Genomic DNA, 12,177 nt, shown 5'->3' with positions numbered 1-12,177 from the left:
ATGATCAGACCTATTGTCAAAATACATGTATAGATGGCTCTGTGTTCATTATTTTGCTTGCAGTTCTGTGAATCAGGAAAATATGTGGCAGCATTACAGGAGCATCTATGTGTGAGATGCATAACTAGTATAAAGGAATAAGGAGACTGTTGGTGATGAACGGTTCATACATTCCCGTGACTCTCTATTTGTGGTAAAGATAGAAAGGTCAAAATCAAGAGTAGGTGGTTTAAAGACTCTGAAATACACATCAAGGGAAATCAAAGTATGGTGGAGGGGAGGTGCAAGTAATTACATTTTCAATACCTGTGGCACTTGAAGATTAGAGGGTAAAGTAATTTAAGGCTGTGGGGATAAAGTGATTAGAATGAAGGAGAATGAGGAGGAAATCTAGGAAGGTATAGGTGGAAACTATATTGAGGGAAGATGAAAATGTTGAAAGTAATCCTGTTGCACCGGATATAGGAACAGTGACTGTATTGATTGAATCATGTGAAATTCCAATGCTAATGACCGGTTCAAGAAGCACACAGGTGTTAGGATTAGGAATAGACTTGTCATCAATATCTTTAGGCTGATATGGTCTGACGACACATACAACTAAGTGGCTTGAGCGGAGAGGTATGAAACACCAGTCACCCAAAAAAAGCTCTCCAGCTAGGGAAACAGTCTGCACAAAAATGGTTATCCTAAAATATAAAGAAAGAATATTATGTGAAGTCGGACATTTTAGAATAAGAAAATACCCTCTTTACAATATCTGTTACAGGTTCAAGGTTAATGCTTTATTTTTTGTGATAAAACATCAAGCTTAGCTGATATTGTCACTGGATCCTCTTACACTCTGGATCACACATCACCATCAGCATAGACCATCCACTAAAATTTTTGGGGTGTTGATGTCTGGTATAAAGAAGGAATTTTCCTTCAGCTGTATTCAAGTGGGAGACGGTGAGTGGAATGTTTTTGGGTGATCCTGTGTAAGTGTTATGAATATTTCAAGTTTAACTTCCACTTCACTACTTATTCATCTAGCCCTCTAACTGCATTGGCCCCATACAGTTAGATGGATTACAGCATTACCCTTAACACAGAGGCAAATGGTCTTCTGATGGATATTGCTCCACCAATAGGATGGGTGGGAATTAGTATGTCCAAGACACAAACATCACACACCCAATAAAGACCATTAGTTGGTGGCTAACTCATAGGTTTTAAATTAGATTCAAATACACTACTCTTCAATCTTCAAAAAAATTAAATCTCATCAGCATGATGCAAACAAAATGCTCTGCTACTGCGAAACAAAGTAGAAGAAACAGAACTTGAAATTCTGATAAGATTTGCTGATTTTCTCTACAACACATTTAGAATAAAAGAGTAATTCAATACAGTTTCAAATTAAGAACATTAGGACACAATAATAGGCTCAGGCAATTTAGATAGTTATTTTATTAATGTTCCAAAATTGATACAAATAAGAAAAGTCGTAAGCAGTTCAGTCAAGTCAAGAATAATAAAGCATGTAGAACTAGACCACACATTTAGTCAGAAGTTTAAATTCAAAGACAATGGTTTTAAACAAACATCAGATGCGAGATTAACGGCTTCTACAATCATTAGAGTCAAAATAATAGTTTGGTCCTATCTAATATTCAAAGCAAATGGGTAAAAGAATACGTTTGAAAGTCCGCTAATGGTGAATCAATTAGCATTGGCAGAAGGAATATATGAAGCAAAATTCAATTAGTTAGCAAAGAAGGATTCCAGGTCAACTACATGAATGCAGTAGCATTGGCAAAAAAGGCAGTACAAGATAGGATTCAAAGGATGATTGTAAAATCATAGTGATTCTTTGTCAGAAGGGAAAAAGGTACAGTGTTGCACCTACTTTGGGTTTCTTCTTTTACAGGCCTTATGATACCTTAATGATGTGGTATCACTCCCCTAGTCAGTCAATTGTATGATTAGTTTACATATATTTTGTCACAAAATACATGTATTTACTCCTGCATTCTTTCCCAAGCACTTCATGTGAATTAATTGGTTTTCCGGGCCCCACAGGTTAGTCAACTGTTGAAAATATGCAATATAACAGACTATGACATTGTGTGAAAGATGATTTTCCCACTGAGCCATTCTCCATGACTTTGTGTGTATACTGAAACATGCAATGAAGAAATAAAGCAACATTTGCAAAAATGTCAATGAGTTATTATTATTCTTGCTAAGGAAAAATTGAGTTCAAGAAAGGAGATGTTTGAAGCTTAAAATGCAGACATTATCTCTAAATGAGTTAAACTTGATTGGAATCAAATATAATTAATCAAAGCATTATTTCATTATAAAAGAATAATAAATGTTTCACCAGTGTACTATAACACAATATTCATTACCATTAGCTGTGGTCTTCTGCTACAATTTTTCAACATCCATACATGTAAATTATTCTTAAAACCCATTTTACCAAAAGTGCTTCTACACATTTAAAATAATTAAGGTCTCCACTGTAAGTTTCAACTTACTAGCTAATGTTATCGCATACTTTCAACACAATTTAATTATAATGCATTTAGCGAAAAGGCAATAGAACTATTAGGCCTCCTCTTTAGATGCATTTGTTTTCATCAGTTGGTGAATAATAAAACATCATTTTATGAGTGATCTTGTTATGAAAATCTATTAATAAGCGCTATAACTATTTAGCACTGTATTTACTTATATCTAACTCTTTCAAGCATGTTTTTACTGTACTGTTACGTCTCCATTGTTGTATTACTTTGTGTATTGTGTGCAATGTGTACAGTCACATTTTTTTGTAGTGAAGTTTTAAAATATTTGCCTTATCATGGGAATGTAAACCAACATCATGTGGAACCTGTCACTGTTTGTGTCATTTGATTCTAGTAGTCATCAGGCAGACACAAGTATTGTCTGAGTAAGAGAAAGCACTGACGTATTTGCTCATCAAGCAAGACTGAGAGTGCATGCACACTTCTGGTCCTGGGTCCAACACTGGGCTTGCTGTTCCATGCACCTGGTACGTGGTTGGGTGAGCATAGTACTATAAAGTGCTAGAGTCATTGAGACAGTAGAGTGAACTGAAAGAGGAAAGGTAGATTGCTTATGGGTTAGAGAGACCTTTTGTCTCTTGATCTCCAGATCAGTGTGGGCATGTGGTGCATAATTGGGGGCATATTGATGTTATCAATGTTGCTGATGACAGATGAAGTGAGAGGAATAAAAGAAGATTTGATGAGGGTCATAGTAGGTTTTGCTGGTGGTCATTTATAAACCTGGAGGGTGTATCTCCACCAGGGCAATGGAATGATTTTCTCCATCACCTAAGCAGAATAACAGGCCAACTGTTAGGATTTAAATTGGCCCCTTAGTATTCCATAGGAAGAGCATATTACTTCTGATCTGCATAAGCCGTGCAGATTTAGCCACTGAATTTTATGATTAACTGAAAGTTTGCCCCAAATAGTGATGGCATTTTTTTGTCAAATAGTCAGATATGTTGAGTGCAATTGCTCCTTACATCCAACCGTAAATACATAAAAAAATCATAGTTGAATGACATTTTGGCTGCCACCCAGTATGCCAGGATTGCTACATTTGGTTTACTTACATAAATTGTTATTGCCAAAATATTTCCTCTCAGTATTCAGTCTCAGTTCCGCCGGGAAGTCCCATTTTATATCTCCTTCTCCATCAATGTTTATAGCTGAGACATTCTTAACCCCTTCGGCGCTCATGATGGAGCAGTTCCCTCATGAGAGTCGGTTGCGCTGTGCTTATGACGGAACCGCTCCGTCACGGACCCGCCCTCTCAATGGAACCTTCAGCACAGCGCAAAAATTCGCGCCGAGCTGAAGGTGTTAAACAACAGTGTTCACTTCATTAAAGTAACACCCACTGGCTACATGGCCCATCTGAATTGTGACTGATAGATGGTGAAAGTATGATTTGGTCACAATACAAGGCAAAATCCATTCATCCATTCCCACAGGGTGCACATTTTACAATGCGAGGTGCGACCTGTAAAGTTAGGAATTCTAGGAATTGGCACAAGTACTAATGGCTCAAGGCATATGTGACCAACCACTCGTGGGCACAGCTTCTCAAAGACAGTGTCTGTTTGAAGGGTAAAGATGAGAATAGGGAGTTTAGATCAACAGAGTCTACAGAATGCTAGGATGCTTTAGAAGATAACTAAATATCACACTCTCAGGGGCCTATTTAAAAAAACAGTTTGCGTCACTTTAGCACCACACAACGTGCTGCAGGAGTGACACAAACCTTAAGTGAGATTTATAAAGCCATGGAAGGCCACTATGTGTGTCCCTGCATGATACCATATATCTGGAGTAAAGCACCTCAGTGCAAATTGCTACGTTCTCTGCGCAAGCTAGGCTTTCCATGTGTGTTCCCGCTCAACTCCCATGGTTTTCAACACATTTCCAGATTTACCTGGACTGGTAAACCTTGGAATGCGCCAAAAGGATACTCCTTCCCAGGGGAGGCATTACAAGGAGAAATATTAGTATTTCTCCTCCTTATGTCCTCTTTCTATTTGTGCTTCACTCTGAAGTGCGGGGGAAAAAGGCAGTGATATGCAGTATTCCCTTTCCTTGTCACACAGTGCAGCGCAGAAAGGGGACTTCCTGAGATCCACAGCATAATGTTTTCATGAATAGACCCCTCAGTGTTCACCAATGGCTTTCCTCCGCTTTCATTATTTGACACCAGTATTTCATGCAAAGCTATGTCGTGCAATTTTTCGTGATTGTAGTAGGCACGGTTGCCTTGATCCCTATAGGTGTTCATGCGCTTCTCTGCACTGTGATGCACTGCCATTTATGGCTACACAGAGACTTTCTCATGCAAAAAACCTTTGGTTTGCTTGAAGTTGCAAGAGCACCTGCGCAAATCTGTAGCAAATCTGAATCACATCTGGGTCAGAAGGATGCTACATTTAAATCCTGAATATGGGAAATTTCACAAAATTGCATGACATTTATAAATGTCATCACTTGAACAATTCAAAAGTAATGTGTGATGAAGTTCAAAGGAAAATACTCATATTAGTTTTTAGACTTTACATCAGAGCAAACTTCAATAAAGGATATGACTGTTTTAGCTCAATTGTGTGAAAGAGGCAGACGCAACTATTCGGGCAATAATTACAAATAGGGAACATCCAAATACAACAATTGGTACGGTCCATCCTTATCTGATGTTTCTCAACATCAACTGTTTCTGTAAAGTGCTATCGTTTCACCTGTCCATCTTTCTATGTACTTACACCCCTAAGTGTTTTGATGCCACTGGGGGTGGTTAGAAGCTCTCTATAAAACCCCTTACAAATAGATATTGCATGCTAAATAGATAATTGTAAACAATACATTTAGCGCCAATTGACCATTTGCAGGATCTTTCAAATACATGGCCATTTTCATAAACGTATCCCTTCCAGTACAAAATATTATTCGTAGACAACGTTGACAACATTTCCAACTTTGTATGTGTGCTGTACAGTGCAGCACACATGCATAGTCAGAAAAGAAATGAGGAATTAAAGCATTTATCTTTTTAACATCTGCTTTTAAGTGGTGTTAATTTTCGATGCAAAACCCTGTGTACTATTTTAAGTAGCTGGGGTTTTGCATCAAAAAGCATAGGTGGTTGCATGGGAACGCCCATGTATCACCCATGTAATGCCCCCTTGATGCTAAGTAATTCACAAAACTACTTTGCTTTGCTTTTAGTTACTTTGAGGCAACTATCCTGCTCAATACAAGTTTTGCACTGAAAAGCAAATAAGAAAAAAACATTTTGTGCTGTCTGTGAAGCAAACACAGTTCAAAATGTTTGTCAATCTGGCCCACTATGTGCCCTTCACAATTTCTTTCTTCACTTTTGATTATCTATCCCTTAATATTTTTATTTGGGACTTACCACCGTAGTCTTGTTAGCCATGGTATATAAGCAAAGTTTGGGGCATATTTATATAATTGTACACCATATTTATTTCAATGCTGTGCATTCCTGTCCTTTCCTCAGCAGTGGCACTGAATGAATGGGCTGCCTGGCACCAACAGAGGCACCCATGCACCGTGGTGCAAGGGTGCCTGCAGTGCATTAAGGATTGTTTTTGTTTAGTGCAAGGGTGCCTGCAGTGTGGATTGTTTTTGTTTAGGAAGGCGCACCTTCTGCACAAAAACCATCCAGAGAGGCATATTACTCTTTCTATGAATGGCTCCACATTACCCGTCCCCTGAGAAGGCGTTTCTTTTCGGAGCATTCCCAGGTCTACCAGTGATGGTAAATCTTGGAATTCCTCAAAATCCATGGGAGCTGCATGGAAACACCCTTGCAATGCCCATGCAATACCTTCCCATGGCGGAGTAACGCAAAGCAGTGATTTGTGCTGCATTGCCTTACTTCAAATTTATAAAGCCACACAGAGTGGCCTTGGGTGGCTTCATAAATAGCATTTCAGAGTTGTGCCATGTATGCACCACGTTGCATGGACTAAAGGCAAAACAACTCTTGTCATAAATATGCCCCATTGTGGAGAGTCAAGAAAGGGATGTTAATTATTCTTCCTTATTTTTCTATAAAGAGTTAGAAGTGTGTATCTTTTTTCGTGTGTATTTGTTTGCTATAGCATAAGGTTTCCTTTGCAATACATATAATTTGTGCACTTTCTTCAATGATATGATTACATGAAATTAACCTAACCTAGCACTTTTGAAGGATAGCTTCTCTATAAATCAGATGCTTCTGAAATTAAGAGAGGCTAGCGCGACAGAGAGGTATATTGCCATGATGTTTGTGGCATGCATTGTTGTTTACTATTGGGATTTTATTTTGTATCTGATGTGTCAAGAGTGTGATTTGAAGTTGAGTAAATTAAAGTTAGCAGATTTAGCTCAATGACTTAGAGAGAAGCACATCTACCCATTCAAGTGTCCTTTCTCCATTTGACTATTTTTCCGGTTTTACACATCATTGTGTTGCAGAGTTTTCCTTGTTTGCTGTTGGAAACCCACACATTCCATTCATTTTAGTTTACTTGTTATGTGAATATACAACGTGCTTGACCAATCATGACTTACACAAAACCTTTGGATAGAACAATTCCAGAAACCTCTTATATTGTTCTGATGAAAAGTCGGGCTCGATGAATATTCAGAAAATTAAAAGATAATTATTATGATGAGGGCTCAAGTGCACATTATTCCAGTTGTATACATTTTGTATTACTCCTGCGTAATTCCTTCTCAATGTATATTTATTTCACCCATCTTGTACTACACATATATAATAATAGGATGATTATTTTCTACTATATGATTTACAGACTTTTTTGGAATATAGATTACTACAACAAACACCAACTCAATCCGTTACACTTACGGTGAATGGACAACAATGACTACGATTACAACTCTTCCATATTCAGAAAATTAGCTATTACAGTTCAAACCACAACCATGAATTAAATTACAATGCATCATAATATATATGTGTGTGTGTCTGTGTGTGTGTGTTTGTTTGTGTGTGCATGTGTGTATATCTATTACACATCTGCACATGTGCACAGTGTAATTATGAAAATTCAATACTGCTCCTCAACCCCACACATCTCTAAACCCTAAAATATCTTTACTACATACCTATCCTTCAACAACAACAAGTATTACCCATTAACAGTACTCATCCCACAAATCCCCATAACTACATATATACACAATTCATCTTCCCACTAAAATGTTTTACTACTCCTATGAAACACCTATCCTTGAGCCTGGCAAACTCCTTGCTACTGTGCAAACTACTCATTCCTGAGCCCAACAAAGCTTACTACCCATATCTACAACTCATCCCTGAGTACTTAAAACTCTTTACTACCTCTGTGTGCCACCCATGCTGAAACCTAAAACATCCTTACTGCCACTATATATTACCCATCCCATAGTCCTTAAAACTCCTTACCACCCCTAAGCACCATCGATTCTTGAACCCGAACAAATCTCACAGCCCATATTTGATAACCATTCATGAACTCTAAAAAAGCCTTTGAATCCCTCAACAATTACAATAATTACACCTTTAAATGCATTGTAAATGAAATGTGTTTCCTACTTCTTTGCAATTTACTTCATTGTGGTGGTAAATGCATTGTGATAACTTCGCTGCAGTGGTAATATATTTTTGTGTTGTTGTGAATGTGCTGTAGAGGTATAATAACACAAATTTCTGTACATGTAAGCCATTGTATTTTTCATACATGTAATCAGAAATGCAGTATTCCGTAAAGTAAACGAAAACTAATTATTAAACCTGTAGGATTGTAAATGTATTTTTCATGGGCTAAGCCTGAGAACTACTTTAATTTGCGGAGGAATAATAATTGTTTTGTATTTATTTTTACATTAGTACTGGTCTGTCACTGGTCTACACATTTAATATGATTCATAAAGTTACTGAGAGATAAAACTAAATTCCACATAGTAATAATGAGAGGATGGGTGAATTATTTCAATGAAGCATTTTAAAAAAGCAAAGCAGTCAACAGTGGGTAGCATAATGGTACTCAAAAAATCTCTAAACAAACTCCTTCAAAACTGTTCTCTGTAATAATTGTCAAATTCAATTTAAAAAAAGGATTTTCCCTGTAACTGTATTCTGTAAGTGCTGCACACTTGTCATCATCTTAACAGACACTTTTAATCAAGCACTAGTATGAGATCATGTATTGACTATGTACTGCTTTAGTTTATTTATTTTTTCTAACTTGAACAGCTTTTTCTAGATGCCTTGTAAGTGTTATTTAGGGCCTGATGCATCAAGGGGTTGCACCTATCCGATTGAAAAAGTTGTTGATAACAAAGGCCCTAGAGCCTGAAGCGCAAGGATTAAAAAAAAGTATTAATTAATTGCACATCAAACTTTTGCAGTCTTGTTTTTTCAACTGACCTGTGTTAAAATATCCCCCTGTGCAAACAAGCAAAATGCACCATATCATAATCAATGTACTGCTTCCAGGGCAGTCATGAACTCGTGCTGTCCCCAGGACAGTGCATTCATGTGAAGGACAGAGCAGCTGCTTTGAAAACAACTACATGTTTCACAGTGAAGGCTGCAGCCAGCTTGTACTTTTAAGGGGGATTAGAGAGAGGTCCTGGGAGTGGAGAGGTGTGGCGCCGCGGCCAGGGCGACTGACGCTGGAATCTGGGGATCAGGGTTCGATCCCCGGCTCCGGCGGCAGGTTAGCCCAGCACCATGTGACTCTGGGCAATAGCTCACTTAATCTTCCCGACGGCCCCCAGCGCCTAGAGACCCTTACGGGTGATTGTGCGCTTTACAAATGTGGATTATTATTAAATGTGGATTATTCCTCTTGCAGGCGGCTGCAGTGAGTGACTGCACCCGCCTGCAAAGGGATGTCTGGAGGGGGGTCCATGGGACTCCTTCCCATCCTCCAGAAGGCTGCCATCAGGGGGCGCACTGAAAGTTCACCACCTTTTCAGTGGCACACATTCATTGCGCCTCCTAACAGCTTCTTTGCCTCTACACCCACGTCTGTAACACAGCATGAGTAAAGAAGCAAAGGATTTCCCTCATTTGCATGGGGTCAGGGGACTCACAAGTGTCTGCGGGCACTTCTGTAATATGAAAGTGCCCCGGAGGTGTGCATACGCTCTTGCACCCCGTGGCACTTCTGTAATATGCCCACCGATTGTAAGTGTGGTCATAACAAAGTGAGACTAAAATACTTCGAGACTCAGGTGCTCCCTGTCACAGAGACTCAGAGAAAGGCCTTATTTAGAGTGTAGGGTACACAAAAGTGAGCAACCCAATATACCCTTGAGGGTTTGGGCAATAGATATGTTATGGTAATTGGACCTTCAAGGGTTTTAATTGTCTTTATGTTTCAAATATTATTTTAAATATCTACAATCGTACGACCTGATATATTTGATACCGTTCATGCACAACAACTGTGACAAATGTTTTTTAAGTCAATTTCTGTTTGTCACTAAACAGTGATCTTTTTGAGACAAAAGAGAGCAAAAGAAAGGGTGTATATGAAAGAGTATTCGGATTTAATATTTGTTACAAGGGTACATGATAGATATACAACGTTGTAAGAGAACATACAAATAAATTGATCTACAAAAATTCTCTATACAACAATTGCAAGAGCTTTTCTACCTATTTACAATCTAATTTATTATCCGGTAGAAAAAGCAAGCGTCGACGTTTCTGTCTCTATTCTTGCGTTTCCGAGACCATCCTCAGGACATAAAAAATCATATCTTGGGAGACCCTAAAAATAACAAAGATGCCATTAAAAAACCATCTAAGTATCCTATGCTTAGGAAATAAGCAGTTATCAAAATATATAACACCCTGAGCTCTCAATATTTTATAAAACAAAATACATTGTATATCTATTTACATATCATTCTAGAGTTTGATTCAGAATTATCTAAGTCATACATCCCAAATGGTTACTTCCATCAAATGCAATCATTGTATAGATGTCTATTTCACAATTAAATTGTTTTCTGATTCAACACTAAAGGATATAGTGCCTTGAATGATTTAAAAATGAACTTTCAAAAAAAGCGGTTTGCATGATTGTCAAAGCAGAAAGATAAAGAGTCACTCATGCTTGAACTGTGGTTACATTTACAAGAAAACATTGGTTTGTAATAATACTTCAATTTCAGTTATTAAATAATGTCTATATGTCTTGGAACAATATAATCCATTATTTATTGCATTTACTTGAAAATGATGTCTTGGCCTTAAAGAGTGTCATGTATGTATATAAAAAATTACCTCAACCACGGAAGTTCTGATTATAGTGGTAATGTGCGACACGGCATAAATCGAAATGATTGTATCTCTCTTAGTAGAATAACCTGCATCACAAGCAAAAGAAATGTCAGGTTCTGAGCTGGGATGGGGCAGTGAGATAAATAACGGTGATGGATCAAGCCCTGATCTTTGGACTGGGTAAGAGTGGTCTGCTTAATTCAGACACTCTGTTCATCACCACCCCCTTTTCTGAATCATTTTTGGCCACTATAGGTGTGGCAGGGTATACTCAGACATGAGTCCCTTTCTCACTGCTCCATCAGGATTCAAGACCAGGTTCTGAGCTGGGATGGGGCAGTGAGATAAATAACGGTGATGGATCAAGCCCTGATCTTTGGACTGGGTAAGAGTGGTCTGCTTAATTCAGACACTCTGTTCATCACCACCCCCTTTTCTGAACTGTTTGAGAACACTGGCCTTAGAGACAATATTTTGACTGACATCGACATCCACAAGTTAAATATATCTTCCATGAGATCGGTCTATGGAACTACTCTATGTCCTTTGCTAGTTTTTCAGATAACTTAAAAACAGCCGGGACTGAACATTAGTCTCTAAAGGATTGAAGACATAACACTCAGTGAAATTACTAAATGCTGGTTCATACTAATTTTTCTAAAAAAACGGAGAGAGTGGGGGGGTGGGGTGAACCTCTATTTCTTTATATCGAGCAACTAAATTTAAGAATACAAATTTATTTATAAGAATTATCACTACATGGATCGCATTATCGTGCAAGCGACAAAGAACTAACTGTCTCAGCATGGTCAATAAATACCTGTTTGAAGTCCTTATTCGCCTGACTTCATAGATGTATAGAAAAGGAATTGGGCAGATAAAATATCTGTGGACAGGTGGAGAGAAGCAATTAATTCCTATGCTTGTGTTACTCTAAACAAATATAGTCTCTCACTATCATCTTATTTTGTACCTCAATCAGGCCGATCCGATATTAACCGTTAGGATTTAGTTAATCAAACACATAAGTTAATGTTATAGTAGGGGGCCTACAAAACTATGAAATTTTAAAATACTAGTGTGGGACCTCCAATATTATGAGGCTTTCAATAGCTTTATTCAGAGAGTAACATAACTAAGAAAATTGTGAAAATCTCCTATCGTGTTATTCTGGCGTTTGTAGTTACAACGTTGAGTCTATCACAGTCAGCTCTCAACAACTAAAAAACACCAAAAATGTGTATTAGTTAAAGGTTCAGTATAGAATTTAAGCCAAGCAAGTAGGGGGGAATTAGGGGGGAATTATCTAAATTGCCTGCT

General features: G+C 38.0%; 1 long non-coding RNA gene across 1 annotated transcript; it reads right to left on the bottom strand.

Annotated features, from left to right (window-relative positions):
• Nucleotides 1-10,280: 10,280 nt before the first annotated feature.
• LOC144771711 (uncharacterized) lies at nucleotides 10,281-11,712 on the bottom strand. Its single transcript, XR_013599439.1, has 3 exons — nucleotides 11,678-11,712; nucleotides 10,861-10,943; nucleotides 10,281-10,342 (listed from the first exon to the last, which is right to left on the bottom strand). It is a non-coding gene; the product is annotated as an uncharacterized LOC144771711 (long non-coding RNA).
• Between the last annotated feature and the right edge of the window lie 465 nt (nucleotides 11,713-12,177).

Source organism: Lissotriton helveticus, chromosome 8 (genome assembly GCF_964261635.1).
Source record: "Lissotriton helveticus chromosome 8, aLisHel1.1, whole genome shotgun sequence".
NCBI classification, from domain to species: domain Eukaryota; kingdom Metazoa; phylum Chordata; class Amphibia; order Caudata; family Salamandridae; genus Lissotriton; species Lissotriton helveticus.
Note: the sequence above shows the minus strand (reverse complement) of the source record. Positions and strands in the feature narration are given on the sequence as shown.